Here is a 21,016-nt window from a genome sequence, read left to right on the forward strand (position 1 = left end):
TGTACGTCAATTTCATGAGATCGGCGGTATCCCTAAATGGTGAGTCTTGGCATATAGACTTGCAATTTAACAGGCGTTTTATCCATGTCAGTTTTTCTTACCGTTGCTTATTTAGCGAAAGATTAATGTCATTTATTGTTCACATATAAAATCCACCTGCTTTTAAAAACTGCTATGTGTAACTTACCTGTTCCCAACGCTTAAGGCGTCCAATAACTACAGACCTGCTGCTTATTAAATCACGCACATCTTATTAAACTATCACATGCAACATGATGCAATCCACAGGATGAAATGATGCCAGAAATATCCAGTCTTTCATAATTAGATCTCGTAGAAAAAAGGAAGAGACAGGTCTAAAGAGGTTCTGGAAATTCAAAATAAAAATAATGACATGTTATAGTCATACATACAGGGTCCTAGGGATAGACAGAGGCCGGTGTGATATAAAGACAGGTGAGATAGATAATAGGACGGTAAGGAAGGTACGAAGGGGTAGCTAGACTCTGCCAATAGGGGAGGAGCACGCATGTGGAATTCAGGAAGTTCCAAACCCATACTGAGAATAAATGCTGTCCCACTGTAATACACAGCTCAGTGACATTGAACAGCAGATACAAAGTTTCCCGTGCATGACAGCATAACGTAAGTAGTAACACATTGTTAGTAAGCTGCAGGTGTCTGACAGTAACTCCATATCATATTATATAACAATTGGAACAATGGGTTTATATAGCAATTGTTTATATATATAAAAATATAGATTGTATATCTCTGTGGCGTATTGCTTAGGTGCTTTGTATCTTTGTGTATATAGCTGTACTTATAGTTTGTTTGTTATCACCACATTCTATTACACATGTGTTTATAGTAAACGCCTAACAAACACTGGAACCTTTGGGGTTAATGTGTGTGGTGATAGTACCTGAGGTTCGTAACATCATTTATCACTTTTGATCGACTCGCCCTTTAAGTGTCTCACCAATCACTTATTTAAGCTTGGGTATTGAACCTTTAAGGACTGACACATTCGACAATTTGTGTTACATTACTTACTTTAATAAAGGGATTAAAATCACAGAGAAACACCTGAGAGTGCGCTCTGTCAAGGATTATTATATAATTGCCTGGAGCAGTGAGCCAGGGCAGTGAGTGCGGGGCACCAGTATATATATACTCTATGTTTTGATCCTGAGGAAAGTCCCAGGAGGGACTGAAACGTTGATCATTTTAATTTTTTTGATTCAATAAATATTTGAAATTTTAAAGACCGGAGTGCAGCCAACTTCATATGCCATCTATATATACACACATACACATTATGTATCTGTTTTTATAAAATGTAGTTTTATGCAAAGCTGATACATACCTCCAAACAATCAGTAATGGGGAATCGGGACGGTGCAGAAGGCAACTAGTGACACCCTGAAACAGGCAGACCTGCCCACTGATCGGCCACCAGCCTTCAGGACCATGCTCTTGCCTCACAATGCTCATACATCCAATAATGTGATAATGTGCTTTGATGGCGCTGTGTTGCCCTAGAGACAGTTCCTGATAAGGCCAGGGACTAATACATAGAAACATAGAATGTGACGACAGATAAGAACCATTCGGCCCATCTAGTCTGCCCAATTTTCTAATTACTTTCATTTGTCTCTGGCCTTATCTTATAGTTAGGATAGCCTTATGCCTATCCCACGCATGCTTAAACTCCTTTACTGTGTTAACCTCTACCACTTCAGCTGGAAGGCTATTCCATGCATCCACTACCCTCTCAGCAAAGTAATACTTACTGATATTTTTTAACATTTGCCCCTCTAATTTAAGACTATGTCCTCTTGTTGTGGTAGTTTTTCTTCTTTTAAATATAGTCTCCTCCTTTACTGTGTTGATTCCCTTTATGTATTTAAATGTTTCTATCATATCCCCCCTGTCTCGTCTTTCCTCCAAGCTATACATGTTAAGATCCTTTAAATTTTCCTTGTAAGTTTTGGATTCCAATATTGTTGAATGGGTTAAGTTTGTAAGTTTTATCCTGCAATCCATGAACCAGTTCAGGATTCTTCTATGAACTCTCTCCAAAGTATCAATATCCTTTTGGAGATACGGTCTCCAGTACTGTGTTCAATACTCCAAGTAAGGTCTCACCAGTGTTCTGTACAATGGAATGAGCACTTCCCTCTTTCTACTGCTAATAACTCTCCCTATACAACCAAGTATTCTGCTAGCATTTCCAGCTGCTCTATTACATTGTCTTCCTACCTTTCAGTCATCTAAAATAATCACCCCTAAATCCCTTTCCTCAGATGTTGAGGTTAGTAGGGTATAAAAAATCTTCTACTCTGCCCTTGGGTTTTAACGTCCAAGGTGCATTATCTTGCACTTATCCACATTAAATGTCAGTTGCCACAACTCTGACCATTTTTCTAGTTTACCTAAATCATTTGCCATATGGCTTATCCCTCCTGGAACATCAACCCTGTTACATATCTTAGTATCATCAGCAAAAAGATATACCTTACCATCAAGATCTTCTACAATATCACTAATAAAAAACATTAAAGAGAATGGGTCCAAGTACAGATGCCTGAGGTACCCCACTTAACTAGACCTTGCTTCGAATGTACTCCGTTGACAACAACCCTCTGTTGCCTGCCATTTAGCCCCTGCCTAACCCATTCAACAATATTGGAATCCAAACTTAAAGATTGCAGTTTATTGATAAGCCTTCTATGTGCAACAGTGTCAAAAGCCTTACTGAAATCTAGGTAAGCAATGTCTACTGCACCACCCTGATCTATAATTTTAGTTACCCAATCAAAAAAATCAATAAGATTAGTTTGGCATAATCTCCCCAAAGTAAACCCATGTTGTCTCTGATCTTGAAATCCATGTGTTTTTAGATGTTCAACAATCCTATCCCTTAACATGGTTTCCATCACTTTCCCCACTACTGAAGTAAGGCTTACTGGCCTATAGTTGCCCGATTCTTCCCTACTACCTTTCTTGTGAATGGGCACAAAATTCGCTAACTTCCAATGTTGGATATGTGTTACAGGGAAAAAAGGGACTGGTCTCCAGCCAAGGATACTCCAAAATATATATAGGTTGCTAGAATAGGATCTGCCAACAATGGGGTGCATTGGCATTGAGGCAGGCTTATCTAATATATGAACATATACTGTAACTAAACCCCTATTATTTTTGTGCAAGTCAGGTGTTTTAAAAATATTTTTTTTTTTTAAAATTACATTTCATGAGCTTTGAAGTTGGCGTTTAGTACATGAGTGAGTGCACTGGATCTACATTCAATTCATTATCACGCACATAATAAATAAATCAATAAATAAATAAACAACAGCTCATGGAAACAAGTATTCAACATTAAAACATATCACTCACCAAAAGAGTGGGTGAGTCAGCAGAACAGAGACAATAAAGGGAAATTAAACTAATCGTTCCACTGAATTGTTTAATGCTTTTTCCATGAAACAAAACATTATTTGAATGAGATTCTAAAATGCACTAACTCCTGCCATCTGTAAAGGGAAGTTAAAGGGACACTATAGTCACCAGAACAACTACAGTTTAATGCAGGCATTTTCATATAAACACTGCCTTTTTCAGAGGCTGCCTAGGGACACCTCTAGTGGCCATCACCCAGACAGCTACTAGAGGTGCTTCCTGGGTCAGTGCTGCACAACATGGAGCATGGAGACGCTGAACATTCCCCATAAAGATGCATTAATTCAATGCATCTCTATGAGGAGATGCTGATTGGGCAGGACGGCATGTGGCTCCATCCCTTGGCTGAGATCATCAATTCTGATGTTACCCAAGACGGCAGAGCGTGGGCGGAGTTATTACTATATTTAAGGGGGGCTAAATCGTTTTTAACACTATAGAATTAGGAATGCATGTTTGTGTTTCTGTCCTTGTAGTGTTCCTTTAAACGTAAATAAAAATAATTATAAAAAAATCCTTATTTAAAATAATAGGATAAATCCTATGCAAGGATGCTGTTAAATGTGATAAATGTGATTTTAGGACACTGCAAATAATGATTCAATCAGTGTGCTGGAAATAATAAAGAACAGTATGAATGAATATAATCTCATGTGTGGTGTGAAAAAGCACACCACACCATACAAAAATGCAGTTTCTAGGTGCCAAGATATTGTCTTTGTTGATAAGCCTCTGCGTGCTGTTGTGACACTTAAAGCATGCTTGTAAGTCTCTTGCACAGAAAAAAAATAAAGAATTAAAAAAAATAAAAAGCACACTGATATAGCGACAGACATAATTACACAATGTGTTCTCAGATTACACATACTATTCTCAATAGCCTGCATGTCCTCGCTTTACATAAAGCTTTGGTTTACATAGCATTGCATCATACAGGCATAATGCTGAGTTTGGCACAGTGTAGCAGTGTTAATTGATGGTATGCAATATGTTACTTTTTGATAGTCACAGCAATTCAATGGTTCCTTACACATCCCTAATTTACAATCTGCATCATTTACATTGTCAATGGATTAAAACGAACAATTCTGTTCCTCTGGGAGTTAAAGGAGGCAGGGCTACAATACACATTGTAATCTTTGGTGTCTGCTGGACCCCATGTAAGAAGTTAAAGCAGCGCTGTCACCCCTACCCCCGAAAATTAGAAATTCATAAAGATAGAATCTTTGTGAAATACTCATTTTGACTGTGTTGGAATTTCAGTGAAATTCAGACCCAATCAAGAGATATACTGAGAAAAAGTAGTGACTACTTTGTCTTTGTATATTTTCTCCACCTGACTTTCTCAGACACTGGGTGAAGCTTCAGCCATCACCAGTCACGGGTGCAGGGTATTGGCTCTGTCTATGGAGGACCCACGGTCTCGCGGGATCCTCCATAGACCTTAATGCTGTACACTCATGATGCTGAAGAGGACTGGTCAGAGGAAGATGGCTGCGCCCGCGAGGTACAGTTTTAGGTTAGTAAATATCACCTTTACCTACCATCCTACCATCCATCCTCAGATGGTGACAGTGCCACTTTAAGCCATTCAACATTGGGATGTGCCAGTGCACTCCTGGCATCGTAACCACTACAGTGCGTGGTAGTGATTATGGTGCTTGGACGGTTCCTTTAAAATCCCACTAATTCCAAAATACATCAACTCACAAATCGTTTGTTTCCATTCCGGCTATTGCCTTCAAGACTTTCTCTGTTCTTTTAGAACACCTTTCTTTGTCCTGATAGACTCTCCCCTAGTCTACACTGCCTTAAGAAATCCTTTAAAAAAAAAAAAAAAAGCACCATTTTAGATATATTAAGAACAACTGTCATTTAAATTGCTCATTGTATGGCAAAGCACCACTGTCGTCCCCCCCATGGTCTTTGCTAAGCTCGTACCACCCTCTTCTCTACAAATTTCATACATCATATAATTTATGTATACCGTATATTTTTACCCGTCCTGGCAACCAATCTTTCGGGTGCATTTTACTTTGTGTTTAATTATTGTTCACATTCTTTAGATTGTCATCTTATTTGAGCAGAACTCTATAGCCTCAGGTTCTAGCATGTGGTTCTTGCAACCCCACAGTTGCTTGTTTATGTCAGTTCCCCATTGTACAGAGCTGCGGTATATGTTTGCACTATCTAAATAATACTAGTACTTGGATCTGCAGCAGGGATGTTGTATGTACATTATATTGCATTCCCGAATCCCTGCTTGCTGTAGAAATTGTAATCTTTTATTTACTTTCTACAACATGCAATGGGTTAAAACGCTGCTGATATTGCCCAAGATATGGCACGGCTCAAGGTAAATGCAATAATAATAATAATACGATAATGTTCCTGCAGACCCAGCATTCTATAATGAGTGTGCCACATTCCAGAGTGATAACGAGCGTATGCCAGTTAACAGAGTATATGTATGGCAAACTAGACTGTAGCAAACACAGTATTATACAGTTATATATTAAAAATAACAAAAAAATCATGTGAGAGCCACTAAGTGCTTTGTCATTGCTACCTTTGTGCATGATCACCCCTTTGTTGCTGTTAATATCTCACTAGCATGATATTTACTGTTTGAATTGGCCAAAAAGTATTATCAAACCTTTCCTACTAAGGATTCATGCTTCGTTTACCACCATCACATCTACTGCTTTCTTCCTAAACTTGCCATCCTGTGTGCGATTACATATGTCAATGAATAGCAGACGATGACAACAACGAGTGATTAAGTAGGAATTTAGACTAATTATAAACACCACGCCAAGGTCTGAATTCATTTGATAGAATTAGAAAAAGGGCATGATAGAAACCAGTAGAATAATTCAAAGTGTCTAATTGTAAACTGTGATTTTGCAGCATTCAAACGCTGTTTTTTTGTTTTGTTGGTTTTTTTTTTGTTTGTTTTTTTAAATTGGACATATTGATAGCACGAAAATTGCCTATATGTTTTGGCAGAAAGCAGTTACCTTTAAGGGACACTCCGGGCACCAATACTTCTTTTATGCATTTGATTGATTGGCCTCGTTCGTATGCTGTAATTTATGCACACATTTAAATCTTTTTAATTTTTGCACACACAAAAAAAAAAATATTTTGCAGAACACTACACCATAATCTGCCTCTTTAGCCAAACACCCTCATTGCAAAAAATACTTGCTTATCAAATGCATGCATACAGCCCCAACAGCACTGAGGGAGCTGTTTTTTTAAATTCACACACTGGTTGCAGACAGTCAGAGGAACTAAAAACAGGTAGTGATACCCTGGGTGTCCTCCCTGGGTGTCCTCTCCTTCTAATGCAGGTTGTCCTGTTGTTCAGACCATTCCATACTGTCAGTGGCTGAGTTGTGTGCATTCCTTTGATAAGGAAGTATTTTTCTGGTGTGAGGGGGTGTGGCTAAAGAGGCAGGCCTATGGGGCATAATTCTGCAAAACATTTATTTATTTTATGCAAAAGCTATAAAGATTTAAGCATAAAGAAAGCGCATGATATTAATGAGGTCAAAACCTATCAAATGCATTCAAGTTGTACTGGCACATTTAATGTATATTTGTCCTGCAACTGGGTGCCTACATTTTGGCTCTCTGTCGATCATTATTATAAACTCTGTCTTTTCCACCTGGCAGTGAGCATATAGAGAAACCCCAGAGAAAATGAGAAATGAATTAGGCTTTGCATTGTTTGAACTGGTTAATGATGTCATTTGCTAAATTGTTAATATAAATTTAAAAGAAAGCGAGCATTAAATAAAAATAATGTTAACACAAGTGATAGGTGGGTTTAGTCACTGGTTTAAATTCCATAGACGAGACAGTTTCTCTGTAAAGTGAACCAACATTATAAAAATATACAATATTATAATATATTTATCTAACTAACACTAACCCAACTAAACCTTAACAAACCCTAACCCTAGTTAACCTTAACCCTGAACCCAAGTAACCCTAACTAATTCCTATCCTAACTCAAACTCACCCTAATTAGAATCCTAACTTAAACTCCCTCTAACACTAACTAATTCTGATCCTAACTCAAACTCACTCTGACCCTAACTAATCCTAATGCTAGCTCAAATTCACCCTAACTCACCCTAATTCTAATCCTAACTCAAACTCACTCTAACCCTAACTAATCCTAATGCTAGCTCAAATTCACCCTAACTCACCCTAATTCTAATCCTAACTCAAACTCACTCTAACCCTAACTAATCCTAATGCTAGCTCAAACTCACCCTAATTCTAATCCTAGCCCAAACTCACTCTAACTCTAACTAATCCTAATGCTAGCTCAAACTCACCCTAACTCTAACTAATTCTAATCCTAACTCAAACTCACCCAAACTAATTCTAATCCTAACTCAAATTCGCTCTAACTCTAACTAATCCTAATGCTAGCTCAAACTCACCCAAACATTAACTAATTCTAACCCTAACTCACCCTAACCCTAAATAATCATAACACTAACTCAAACTCACCCTCACACTAACTAATTCTAATCCTAACTCAAACTCACCCTAACGCTATCTAATTCTAGTCCTAACTAAAACTTACCCTAACCCTAACTAATCCTAATGCTAGCTCAAACTCACCATAACCCTAACTAATCCTAATGCTAGCTCAAACTCACCCTAACTCTAACTAATTCTAATCCTAACTCAAACTCACCCAAACTAATTCTAATCCTTACTCAAACTCATCCTAACCCTAGGAAACACTAGCAATAAATTTTTATTTATTTTTTTAAATTCTTTATTTTTGTCGTGCATGGTTTGACAAAAGGATGTACGCTGCCACAACAGCAGACATAATCACAGCAATATCACAGATTCATACATACGTGGCATTGAGGTGAGAGCACATTTTTTTTTAAACAAATTTTTAAACATATTCAAACGTGGTAAGACTATCTAGTGTTATACGGCAAGCAAGTATCAGCATTAGTGGGTACACGAATAGAAAAAATTATAACGTTTATACGCGGTAGAACAAAAGAAATAACAACATGTTACTAAGCAAGATATGTTGGTTATGTTAACCCATTTGTGCACTTTTTGGTTAAACTATAAGTTAAACGCGTACATAGGAATAGGTTTAGGTAGTTCAAACGCTTATGGTGTGTGTTAGGCATTATAAAAGTATGGTGCTTAGCGATACATAGGCTATGACAGATTACGTTACAGACAGATGCATTTCCAAACAATTACGGCCTGGACGCCTACCGCGCCTCAGCTGCGGGGACATACCTATGCTCAACAGAAAGCATGCTTGTTAATCTTGCGTGCAAGGAGTTACGTCTGATCTTACAGTGCCACAACAGCATCACCAAGCAGTACAGTGTCATGCAACATGGGGCATTAGTATGGCAGGCTAGGTCATTGCACATTTTTAAAATTAAAGTATAACTGGAGAAGCATAGCATATAAATCCTATAAATCAGGGTGCGACCCAGTACTAAAGGTAGCTGGAGATGGGGTATCTAGGTTATCAAAACGCACTGGAAGCGTGCTGGTCATTTTTCCCTTCTTTTTTCCCTGGCTTTTCACAGGTTATTTTACTGTGGCATATAAAGGAACATCACATTGTTATATATAATTAACAGATTAACACAGGTAGTGTCAGAGAGTGTCAAGGTTATAAGCGCGCTTAAAAGTAGTATAGGCTGACGCTAACCTTGTAAGACATGGAGTAATCGCAAGGTCTGGTTTCAGCTGATTACGAGCAGCAGGGAACATGCTAACGTATTTTGACTGGCTTATACAGGCATTGCAGCGAGATTTAAAGCATGGTGTCCATTGAAACTAATTGCAGACCTGGTCTGGCTGCAAGTCTTGTTTGAATTGTTAAGGGCTGGAAGTTAGAAGAAGAACAAAAACTAAGCCAGCAACATGACCTTGCCAAGAGGGCATCTATTGGTAGTTTGGGTAGTTAGGAGACCTGCCCATTAGGAGTTACAGGGGTTGCATGTATAACAATAGTCAGCACAATCCCATATGGCCATCTGTCAGTTATATGCTGTATATGAGGTGTGCAGAGAAGCATATTCAATTACACTTACACAGTGACATTTGGTGTAGAACAAAGTAAGCTATGACAAAGCATTGGTTAGATCTCTGGGTGTCTAAGTAGTATATACACTGTAAAAGATACAAAAATTATACGAGAAACACAAACTAGCCTTTTGTGATAGGACTCTATGATGAGAACCAAACTGCTGATTCCTGGCTATCGTGAAGATTTTACAATCTGAGTGAAAGCAGCAAGTGTGAGATTATCGGCTGAATATAAACCTGCTTAATAAAACAGTCGAGTGACTAACAGTTATAACTGCGCAACAGGCTCTCCTCTTGGCAACTGAGCTTCGAGTAGGCAAAGAAAAGGTGAGAATCAGTGAAAACATATGTAAATAAGCATATTTAGAATAACATGCTAAGAATGTAGGCGTCTACACTGGTAGAGTATGTACTTCCATGGTAGCGTCGCGTGATTCAGGCTCGGACTTGGCTAAACAAGAGTGCAATAAGTTGTGATAAGGAGAGTCTGCGGTTGGTTTGAGAGGATACCAAAGAAGTAGGTGTAGGGCCTCCCGGCATGTAGCCCATTCCTGTCATAGGGTGGGTGCTGTCCCGTGTTGGGGGAGTCCTCAGTCCGGAACAGGCCACTTCAGTAGTCCCCCGCCTCCAGAAGAGCCCCCGTGCGGTTCCCACTGGTATAGTGCAGCCCGTTACTTAGGCTGTAATAGGAGACTAGAGAGTAAAACATATACCGTCCCGGATTGAAGAGGGTAAAACTGCGGCGAGCTGTGGTTCAATAAAGCAAAGTTGTCAGCCCTTGGCGTTGTAAATATTAGTCGGCTAGGTGGTTGGGCACATATATGGTACTGCGGGAGGCCATCGTTAGTGCAGTACCGTTGCCAAGCCCCGCGAGTGTGTGTGCAGTCCTTATTCTATCGATGCTGTTGTCAGGATTGGAGCGTGGGCATCTCGGCCTTTGTTAGGTAGTGACTGAGGCGTACGTGACTGGTGTGGTGTTTCGTGGTACAAAGGGGGCGCAAGTGGCTGGATCCCAGCTGTGAGCCGGGGTGGTGTGGGTTCTGTGATCCGTTTGGGAGGGAGGGTACCTTGGTAGGCCTAAGGCCTGTAGTAGATCCTCTGCATCCTGTGGGCTGTGGATCTGGTGAGTTGTTTCTCCCTGCCTTACAAAGAGTGTATGAGCCGGTCGCCAACGGTATGATATTTTGAGCTGCTGGAGTGTAGTCGTGAGGGGTCTGAGCGATCTACGCCACGCCAGAGTTCCGTTGGAGAGGTCATTGTAGAACGTTAGCTGTGCATTTTCGAAATGCAGAGGGGTTTTCCCCCGGAGGGCGGTGAGAATCGATGCTTTATCTGAGCTATTTTTGAAGGTAAGGATAGTGTCCCTCGTCGCCGTGGCCGGGGCCCTGGCGGATTTCGGGATCCGGAATAGATCAGTTGGAGCTATGTGTTTAGTGTGATCTGTGGGGAGTATAGTGGTCAGCAGGCGCTTGATCATGTGCGGTAATTCTGACTCCGGCAGCCCCTCCGGGATCCCCCTGACCTTTAGTTTGTTTCGCCGTCTCTCATCCTCCTGGGCATCTAGGCGCCATTCAAGCACCGTGTTTTTGCGGTTCAGTTCCTGCACTTCGGTCTGCAGTGCGGCGACAGCGCGCCGGCGGTCTTCAGAGGAGTCCTCCAGCACGGCAATTCGGCCCGTGAGGCCTTTCAGCTCTCCCCTTAACGCGGTGACATCCGCGAGGATGTTCGTTTGTAAGTCCGCTAGTAGGGCTTTCAGCACCCCGGTGGTGACCAGGTCGGCATCAGGATCGTTCCCCGCCTTGCCTGGTTTTGCCCTCGGTGTTGGGTCTGAGGCTCGGAAGTATTCTTCTTCAGCTCCCTCTGAGCAGTCGTCCGAGAAGTCTGTGCAGGCTCCGTGGAGCGCCGCCATATTGGCTTCGCTCGGACCGCATGCTTGCCGCCACATGTCCCCTATTGTCCGTCCTGGGGTTGGTTTGTCCGACATCTGCTTTTTATGTTTACGTCCCATCGGCCTTGAGGGGTGTCTGCGTGTGGTCGGTGGTTAGTGGGGGTAGTTTAGGCAGTTTTTCTGCTTAATTTCTCCGGTTTGAGCTCGGAGCTCAAGAGTAGTGCGTCCGTTCACCTCGGCTGTCAGGCTCCGCCCCAGCAATACATTTTTTAGTAGATTGGTCCCTAGGCTGAGTGATACTTGTGAGAGCCAGTCACATTATTCACATTGCCTTAGGTGGTAGCTACTGGCTCTCAGGTCATTCAAATATCCGAGGAGCCAATCTGACAATGTTGGACTGCCCCACTGCTGAATAGCCAAAAATATCCCACTGACCACTCACCCAAGAATGCACTGTTCCTGATGAGCATTGACTGTCAGGCATAGGATACCTGTGATTGGCTCTCACACTGATCCTATGCTTGTAGCAGCCCATTTTACTATTACAGGCCACCTCCTGAGTTTCAGTAATAGCACGGCATATGTTAGCATACTTCCCAACAATCTTCATCGGAGAATTGGGACAGGGATTAGTAACGACCATAACAGGTTCCTTGGCCGGCTGACTGACAACCCTGGTGATCCGGTGGTGAGTAATGATCTACAGCCTGCAGCTCCTCTGGCTGCAGCCTATCTTCACTCCTCCCGCGAGCAGAATACTGTGTCGAAGCATTGCAATGGCAACGCCCAGCAATGCTCAGACCAGCATGCTCACGGAAAGGACTGCCTCCCAGGTTCTCTCTCCATCCCACCCAAACCAAGCGAGCAGGGCCAGCTCTCCGTGGGCTGGCAGGGGGGATCAAAGGATCTTCCCTGTCGGCCCGGTATATTGGCAACACTGTGGGGCTCCCATGCTTGTGGGGCACCCTGGCAACTGCCCAGCAAACCCATGCGGAAAAGACGGCCTTGGTTTTACTGCCCGATGTACAGTGCGAGCATATTAGTAACCTGATATCCCCAGATACGAGACACCTGGGAACTAGAGCGGGATGGTGGGACAGGACCCTGAAATTAGGATTGTCCTGCTAAATGCGGGAATGTTGTGAGGCATATTGTATGCAAGCACTGGGGCCAGCTGTCCCAGCAATGAGTTGTGAAGGAAGGGGAGATCTCCACATGGCTGTTTCTATGATCTCTCACAAAGACACATAAAGCCCACAAAATGATAGCACTTTTGCTGTCCATCATGACGGTGACATTGGCTGTCGCAAACTGCATAAGTGGTGGAGAAATACCCTGTGTAGCAGCCATCGTGAAGGGGTTAAAGTTCATGCTGCTGCTGCCTTTGTACACAAAACCTACAGCAGAAGATCGTCTTTGTGGCAAACCCTGTCCTATCCCCATTCGGGTGCCAGTATTCCCCTTTTGATTTCCCTGAACAAACTGTGTTCCCCTGGCTCTATACCTTCACTCTCCCGAATTCATCTGAACACTTGCTCCATATCTGCCGCGCGCTTGAGCTTGTGAACAGGCTTCAGCAGTACTTCAGCCACGACCGCTATGGAACTCAACACATCGGCTACATTGGCTATGTAACTTTGCAGTTCCCAGGCATCTTGACCCAATGTGATGACCCACTTGCCGACCTGCCAGGAGAATGCTAAATGGAGTGAAGGTACTATGGACTATGAGGAACAACCGCTCTTTGCGAGTCAGGGGGAACTTCCCTACATTTGACCACTGGAGCTCCCGATATTTGACCAGTAAAGACCACTTTCGCTCTGGAACTATTTTGAGCTTCCCCCACGTGTGTGGCTGGTCAAAACTTTACCCCGGTGGCGATTGGATAATTCCTTATGGATCCGGGGCACTATGTGGAAAACTTGGGTGCTCGCAAAAGAGCTATTCGGGGGTGTATTACATGTAGGGTTCCTGTGTGTTTTAACTGTGTTTTGGGGTACTTTTATGTTTTTTTATGTTTGGCTTTCTGTATCCGGGATTATTAACTTACTGGTCCTTGACTCCATTATCTCCCAGACACAGAGACACCTGGGTGGGGATTGTACCTATTGTATGGAGCTAAAAGGTCGGGTTTAGCTCAATAAAGTCAGTTGTACTCTGAGAACTATGTGTCGTCCAGTTAATGGGGGAGGGGGGGTGGGGGGGGGAATGAGCTATATTCACTAAGCAGTGCTTTGTTCCAGCTCGAGAGGATTTCGGTGGAGACATTTGGTCTCAGGAATACAGCTCTGCTACAGTCTTCTCCCAGACAGATTGGAAGTGGCTATACCATTAAGGGTTCTTCCATTCTGGTGTATGAGATGTAATCTCAAGTAAAGCCCTTTTCTTCATGAGCTTGTGGGATATATACTCCAGACCCTAGCTATGGTTACAATCATCTGATTTGATGAGAATAGAAGCGCTCAGTAAGCTGGTACGTGGCTACTATCAGTGTAGAGATAACTATCGGCGAACGGTTTACGTCACAATATTCTTCTGATCCAACAACCACGTATGCAACTTCAGCTTAGGCTCTCTTCTCCTTTGACATTAGCAGAAGGGATTGCTGATGTTGTGTTCAGGGACTTCCTTGCACCTTACTCAATCCAATGAGCACAGGGTGTTACGTTGCTTAGAGTGGGCCTTTAACAGACACGTTTTTTTTATTTTATCACAGTTTCCAATTAGTAACCTATTGTAGCGTGGATAGAAACCAACAATAATAATACATGCAGGTATTCTATGTAAATGTATTTGCTTTCTCATTTTTTGTTCTAAACATCAAACCTTTTCAAAGACCTAGATTAACCCTGAAACGTGGCTTAGACTCTGGCACAGCTTCCAAAAGTTTAACCCCTTAAGGACCAAACTTCTGGAATAAAAGGGAATCATGACATGTCACACATGTCATGTGTCCTTAAGGGGTTAAACAAGTTTTTAGAAGAAGAATTGCTGAGCTTTGAAAAACCTGGCAGTGGAAAAATTCTACCTTTTTTAATGGGATCTGATTTCCAGTTTCAAGATAAGGATAATAACACTGTTTTTCTGTAATTGATAATGTAATATACTACCAGCAGCCAGTGCCCTAACAGACATCACCATGTTCATTGTTATACACTGAAGTGTGAATTGGTGGGAATTGAAAGCGAAATTGAATATAAAATTACAGACTAAGATCGCTCGTTTCAAAACAGCTAATGTAGAATTTTTTTAAAATCGAATTATTTTGGCCTAATATTCATTCATCTGCCCCACACTTCCAAAAGTTATCAGTCCTCACCTACTTATAAAAGGGAAACCATGACAATCCTGGCACCATAACCACTACAGCTATGGTGCATGGAGTGTGTAAGGATACAATCCAGACCCCTAAAGCACTTTAGGTTGCTGAAAAGCTTTATGTGTGAAGACCGTGTCCTTTTTTCATTTTGAAAAAAGTACATATTTCAGTAGAAAATTACACTTTTATAAATTAAAGGTACACTATGGTCACCAAAATAACTTTAGTTTAATGAAGCAATTTTGGTGTATAGATCATGTCCCTGCAGTCTCACTGCTCGATTCTCTGCCATTTAGGAATTAAATCACTTTGTTTATACAGCCGTAGTCACTATTCCCTGCATGTGACTTATTCAGTCTTCCTAAACACTTCCTGTAAAGAGTCATCTAATGTTTACACTTCCTTTATTGCAAATTCTGTTTAGTCTAACATTTAGTTTTAGCTTTGGCTCTATTAATAGCTTACCAGACCCTACAGGAGCCACCTGTATGTAATTAAAGTTCAATTTACAGATCCGTAGATAAAAACTTTTAAAGTAAGTTATATCTGATTAAAAATGAAACCATTTTGTTTTTATGCAGGCTGTTATAGTCACAGCCAGGGGAGGTATGGCTATAGCTGCATAAACAGAAACAAACGTGATTGAGCTCCTAAATGGTAGTGAACTGAGCGTTGGTGAGATGGAGGGGGGTTGATGGTGAGAGGGAGGAGGGTGATGGTGTGAAGGGGGGTTGTTGGTGTGAGTAAGGAGGGTGATGGTGAGAGGGAGGGGGGACTATACCTTTTGTCATTCCCTGGTGGTCCAGTGTGGGGTCCCTGGTAATCCAGTGGGCTCCCTGGTGGTCCGGTGGTGATATCCAGTCTGCAGTTCCGCAGTGTGCAGGGCTGCAGACCATGTATATCATGAGACCCAGTCAGAGCATTGCCGTGGTAACCCGCGACAACACTCTGATTGGCCAGATCTCATGAGACACATGGTCTGCAGCTATGCACACTGCGGAGCTGCAGACCAGCGGCCACGGGCACTCTCCAGCCAGGCCGGGCAGCCTGGAGGGGCCTCGTACCCCTCCTGGTGTCAGGTCCTCGGTCACTGATTGAGGACCTGACACAGTCTGCCCTAAGTTGGATTAGTTGGCCGCGAGGCCTTAGGCGGCCACCTAAACCACTTAATTAGAGAGCCGACTCTGCAGGAGGCCGTTTTTAAAGTGATTTATGTATATGAGGCAGTACATAAGTCTCGGTAATCAGATCTGCGCTTTATGGAACGCTGTACATGTGTGGCCTAAAACTTGTGACACAGGCTATATTAAGCTGTTCAAGGATTGGCTAGCCCCTGGTGTAGATAATCAGTAATTAGAGGGAGAAACTAAGTGAAATAAACATAGCAAAAGGTAAACTATGTAGATGCTCCTGTTTGGAGTTGAGCTATAATCTTACATAGCTCCCTGGGTTTTATATGGATTAACACTATGGCCCTCTGGTACCATCAACAATGTTGGTACATCCTTTGGGTATAACTAGTGGTTTATGAGTCAACGCTGTACGCTCATCTGTGTAGTCGGGGGTGAGGAAAATTCAGATGCTGGAGAAAGGCCTCCTAGCCCCGGATGGGGACAGGGTGTCTGTACTGTATCCCTGCTGAGCTACTAGTGAGCCGTCCACCCCCGCCCCCCCCCCCAAACTAAATTGCGGCATCTCACAACTGTGTGGCTTCCGGTGCCAACTGCCTCTTTGCTACCAGCAATGGGAATGGTAGGCCTCCATACATTTCTACATTACAGTCCTCAAATTTCACATTTCCAATATCTCTAGATCTGGTCATTACAGTGGTCCAAACCGCGACGTCTCTCGATACTGCGATGATGTCTCTTGGGGCTTCCGTGGGAGCTGTTGCAGCTTTTCGGACTCAGAACGCCGTGGTTATATTTCTCTGGTCAGTACTGTCCCTGATGCCCATAAAGGTGAGCAGTCACCGGAGGAAGGGTAGTAAGGTATCTCCTCCAATCGCTTCTGGCACCCCCCTGAGGTGGATGTTCTTCCGTCTATGCCGGGACTCCAGCACTGTCACCGTTCTTGTGAGACTCTGGACTTGATGGGTGAGGTCTTTGACCTGGTCTTGGGTGGTCTGCAACCTTTGTTCCCTAGCGCCCTCTCTAGACTCCACAGTGGTAATCTGTTGGCGCAGGGTCCCCAGTTCTGCTTTTGTTTCCAGCAAGTCTGCCTTCCACACTCGCCTTATTTCCAGCAGGAGACTTCTGATGTCTCCTTTCGCTGCCGGTGATGAGTCGCCCTCTGAGTGTGACTCATTGGGGCTGGTGGCGCTGGTGGCGAGGAAGGGGCTTCCTCCTCTTCTCAGAATGCTTCTGAGGTCTCCTCCACGCTGAGTTCCGCAGGCGCCATCTTAGGAAGAGCCTGTTGAGTAGTTGTCAAAGGAGAGCTGTATGTCTGGCAGTTTAGCGGCGTTTGGGGTGCAATTTTTTTTAAAAATTTCGCCTCATGGTGTCGTCTGGATGGGGGGGCAATAAGGTGGGTTGTCTTTTGGAGCTTGTCGGGCAATATTATTCTCTGATTGTTATAATCTGGATCAGAGCTCCTCAAAAGCATGTCTGCCCTGTTGTGCAGTCGGTCACGGCCAAGAGGACACACTCTTTACACATAAAGCTTTTCCGCAAGCTAAAGTCCTTTAGGGGTCCGGAGTGTCCCTTTAAGTCAATGTACCTCATATTATCATTGCTGGTTTCTCAGACAATAAAACACATATAACTGACTTATCTGTATTGGTACATTCTTGTGGGCATGATGTGATTCCTGGGGCTAGTTGCATACATCTCTGAAAAACAGTATCTGCTTTGGGATTACACCTTGACTGTGTCAATGTCTCCCTCCCCTAACCCCCCACAAACAAGTGGTTTTAAATACCTCATGTGCATTACAAAAGAAGTTATGGGATGAAGTAACTTCCTATGTTTAATGTGTTATATAGATAATGGAGTTAAAATAATTATAAATTATATAATAAAATAGAATGTATGGGATTGGATAGGGATAGGATTGGGACAATCGGTTGAGAGCGTGAAGTAACACGAGCCCAGACAGAGAAGAGCTTTGCCATAAATCAATATTTAATTAGTGAATGTGTCTGTGTAGTAAATGTTTGAACAGTCTAGCTGCCTTCCATGTGTTGGGCATATGCCCTTTTACTCACACCCAACAAGGATACAGATTGCCATTCATCATAACACAGTTGTAAAACTTCCTTATTTTCTCTCACTGGTTTGGAATTAGGGTATGTGCAGGGCCGGATTAAAAGCAAAGTGGGCCTGGTGCTGACAATTATGATGGGCCTAATTACGGAATCTTATCAACCAAAAACACTAAAACAGTCATACCTCCCAAGCGTCATGTATCTGATGGAGATGTTGTTGGAGGGAAAATCAAAGAATACAGCTATACGAAAACACATACATTAGAGTGCTAATCTCTCTCTAATTTATGCTTTCATCTTTCAAGTAAATCCATACCCCCTAACAGCAGTGTCCAGTGAAGCAGGAAGTCAATGGACAGGGTAAAAGGGTGTGCCACTGGCGCGAATCACGTGACCAGACCTGCCAAAAGGGGGTGAACATTCCCAAAAAGGGGGCATGTTTGTCCAAAGAATTAGAAGGTCAGCTTGGCATGAATGCATGTCAGGCTGCCTGCCAATCCTGCAGGCTGTCCAACTAAGGGCATACTATGCAGGCAGCACCCTGAGCTTGACATAAATGCGTCTAATGATGCACTCACTCCATGCTTTCTAAGGACTTTACCCTAGCACTCGCTGGTCCACTTGTCTCCTTACCTTCTTACTAGCAGGCAGAAGTTCCTGGTATATAGTCTGAGACAGAGAAAAGGTGTATGTAGTGAGTTTATAAGAAAGGGAACATGCCACAGTGTTAGAGAGACCAACGTCTGCATTACCTAAACTAATTTTATTGTCAGCCAGTCCACACATGTTTTGTTCCCATACATCCCTCTTAAGCTTCCAAACTTAAAGGGACACTATAGTCACCAGAACAACTACAGCTTATTGTATTTGTTCTGGTAAGTAGAATCATTCCATTCAGGCTTTTTGCAGTAAACACTGTCTTGTCAGAGAAAATAACTCCTTTGGCCGCTCCTTAGATGGCTGCTAGAGGTGCTTCCTGGGGCAGTACTGCCTAGTGTGCAGCACTGCCATTCAGTGTCTCTCTCAGTCACCCTCTGCATGCAGACACTGAACTTTCCTCATAGAGATGCATTGATTCAATGTATCTTTATGAGGAGATGCTAATTGGCCAGGGCTATGTTGGACTTTTGCTGGCTCTGCCCCTGATCTGCCTAGTTGACAGTCTCAGCCAATCCTATGGGGAAGTATTGTAATTTGCTCAGAACACCACTTCTGATGATGTCAGCAGACAGTCAGTTCAGAGGCAGAGCCAGCAGCTGCAGACTTGAATACAAATAAGATTTTACTATATTTAGGGAGGCAAGAAGGGGCCAGGGTGCTGGTTTTAACATAATAGGGTCAGATATACATGATTGTGTTCCTGACCCTATAGTGCTCCTTTAAGCAAGAGTATGTAAAGAGTAGTTAAGGTTGCCACCTTTCTTGTAAACAAATAAAAGGGGCCAGGGTGCTGGTTTTAACATAATAGGGTCAGAAATACATGATTGTGTTCCTGACCCTATAGTGCTCCTTTAAGCAAGAGTATGTAAAGAGTAGTGAAGGTTGCCACCTTTCTTGTAAACAAATACCAGCCTTAATCATTTGTATAATTAATTAGTTATGCGTGACATCACATGATGTAAATCACAAGGAGTGACATCAGAGAAAATTCTGTAAAATCACCAACAAACTACTCACAGTTTGATTCTGCTGTATAGATGGATTTCTCCCAGTGTCTCCCTGTCTCCCAGTGTCTCAGTCTCGCAAGTCACCCAGTGTCTCAGTGTCCCTATCTATCACAGTGTCAGTGTCCCCATATCGCCCAGTCCCCTAGTCTCCCAGTGTCTCAGTTTCCCCATTTCTCCCAGTGTCCCAATGTCTCAGTGTGTCCCCATGTCACTAGGATACTGGGGACACAGTGAGACATGGGGACACTGAGACATTTAGGGAAACTGGGAGAAATGGGGACACTGAGACACTAGGGACACAGACACTGGGAGACTTGGGGACACTGAAACATTTGAGGACACTAAGACACTAGGGACACAGAGACATGGGAACACAGACACTGGGAGACTAGGGGACACTGGCTGGGAGACAGACACTTGACGACACTGGGAGACATGGGGAAAGTTGTGGACATAGACATGGGGACACTGGGACATATAGGGACACTGGGGGACATGGGGACACTAGGCACATTGAGACAGTAGGAACACAGACACTGGGAGGCATGGGGACACTGAAACATTTGGGGACACTAAGACACTGGGGACACAGAGATATGGGAACACAGAGACACTGGGAGACTAGGGGACACTGGCTGGAAGACCAACACTTGGGGACACTGGGAGACATGGGGACAGTTGTGGACATAGACATGGGGACACTGGGACATATAGGGACACTGGGACACATGGGGACACTAGGCACACTGATAGACATGGGACATAGTGTCTCCGTGTCCCAATGTCTCAGTGTCTCCCAATGTCCCTATGTCTCACAGCATCCCCATGTGTCTCAGCATACCCATGTGTCCCAGTGTCTCAGTGTCCCCATGTGTTCCAGTGTGCCCAAGTGTCTCAGTGTTCCCAGGTCTCCCAGTGTCTGTGTCCCCATGTGTCCAAGTGTCTCAGTGTCCCCTGGTGTCTGTGTCCCCATGTGTCCCCTAGTGTCTGTGTCCTCTAGTGTCTCAGTGTCCCCATATGTTCCCTAGTGTCTCAGTGTCCCCATGTTTCCAAGTGTGTCAGTGTTCCCAGGTCTCCCAGTGTCTGTGTCCCCATGTGTCCTAGTGTCTCAGTGTCCCCTAGTGTCTGAGTGTCCCCATGTGTCTCAGTGTCCCCATGTGTCCCCTAGTGTCTCAGTGTCCCCATGTGTCCCTGCTGCCTTTCCCCCCATCCCTCACTTACCTGAGCTGTAGAGCTGCTGTCTGGACTCTGTGCTGTGTTGCTGCTCCCCCACGGATCAGTGAGTAGTAGAGAGAGGCAGGGATATGCTGTAACTTTCTATCCCTGCCTCTCTCCACAGACAGTGACCCCTACTGGCTGGTGCT

The 21,016-nt window shown here is 43.3% G+C and overlaps 1 protein-coding gene across 1 annotated transcript in view; it reads left to right on the forward strand.

Annotated features, from left to right (window-relative positions):
• Positions 1-505: 505 nt before the first annotated feature.
• Positions 506-21,016, forward strand: part of NRG4 (neuregulin 4) — a 32,173-nt gene continuing 11,662 nt past the window's right edge. The window contains exon 1 of the mRNA XM_063445920.1: positions 506-645. The gene's annotated coding sequence lies outside the window, so the exon portion shown is untranslated. The remainder of the gene's footprint in view (positions 646-21,016) is intronic.

This window comes from Pelobates fuscus, chromosome 3 (genome assembly GCF_036172605.1).
Source record: "Pelobates fuscus isolate aPelFus1 chromosome 3, aPelFus1.pri, whole genome shotgun sequence".
Classification (NCBI taxonomy): domain Eukaryota; kingdom Metazoa; phylum Chordata; class Amphibia; order Anura; family Pelobatidae; genus Pelobates; species Pelobates fuscus.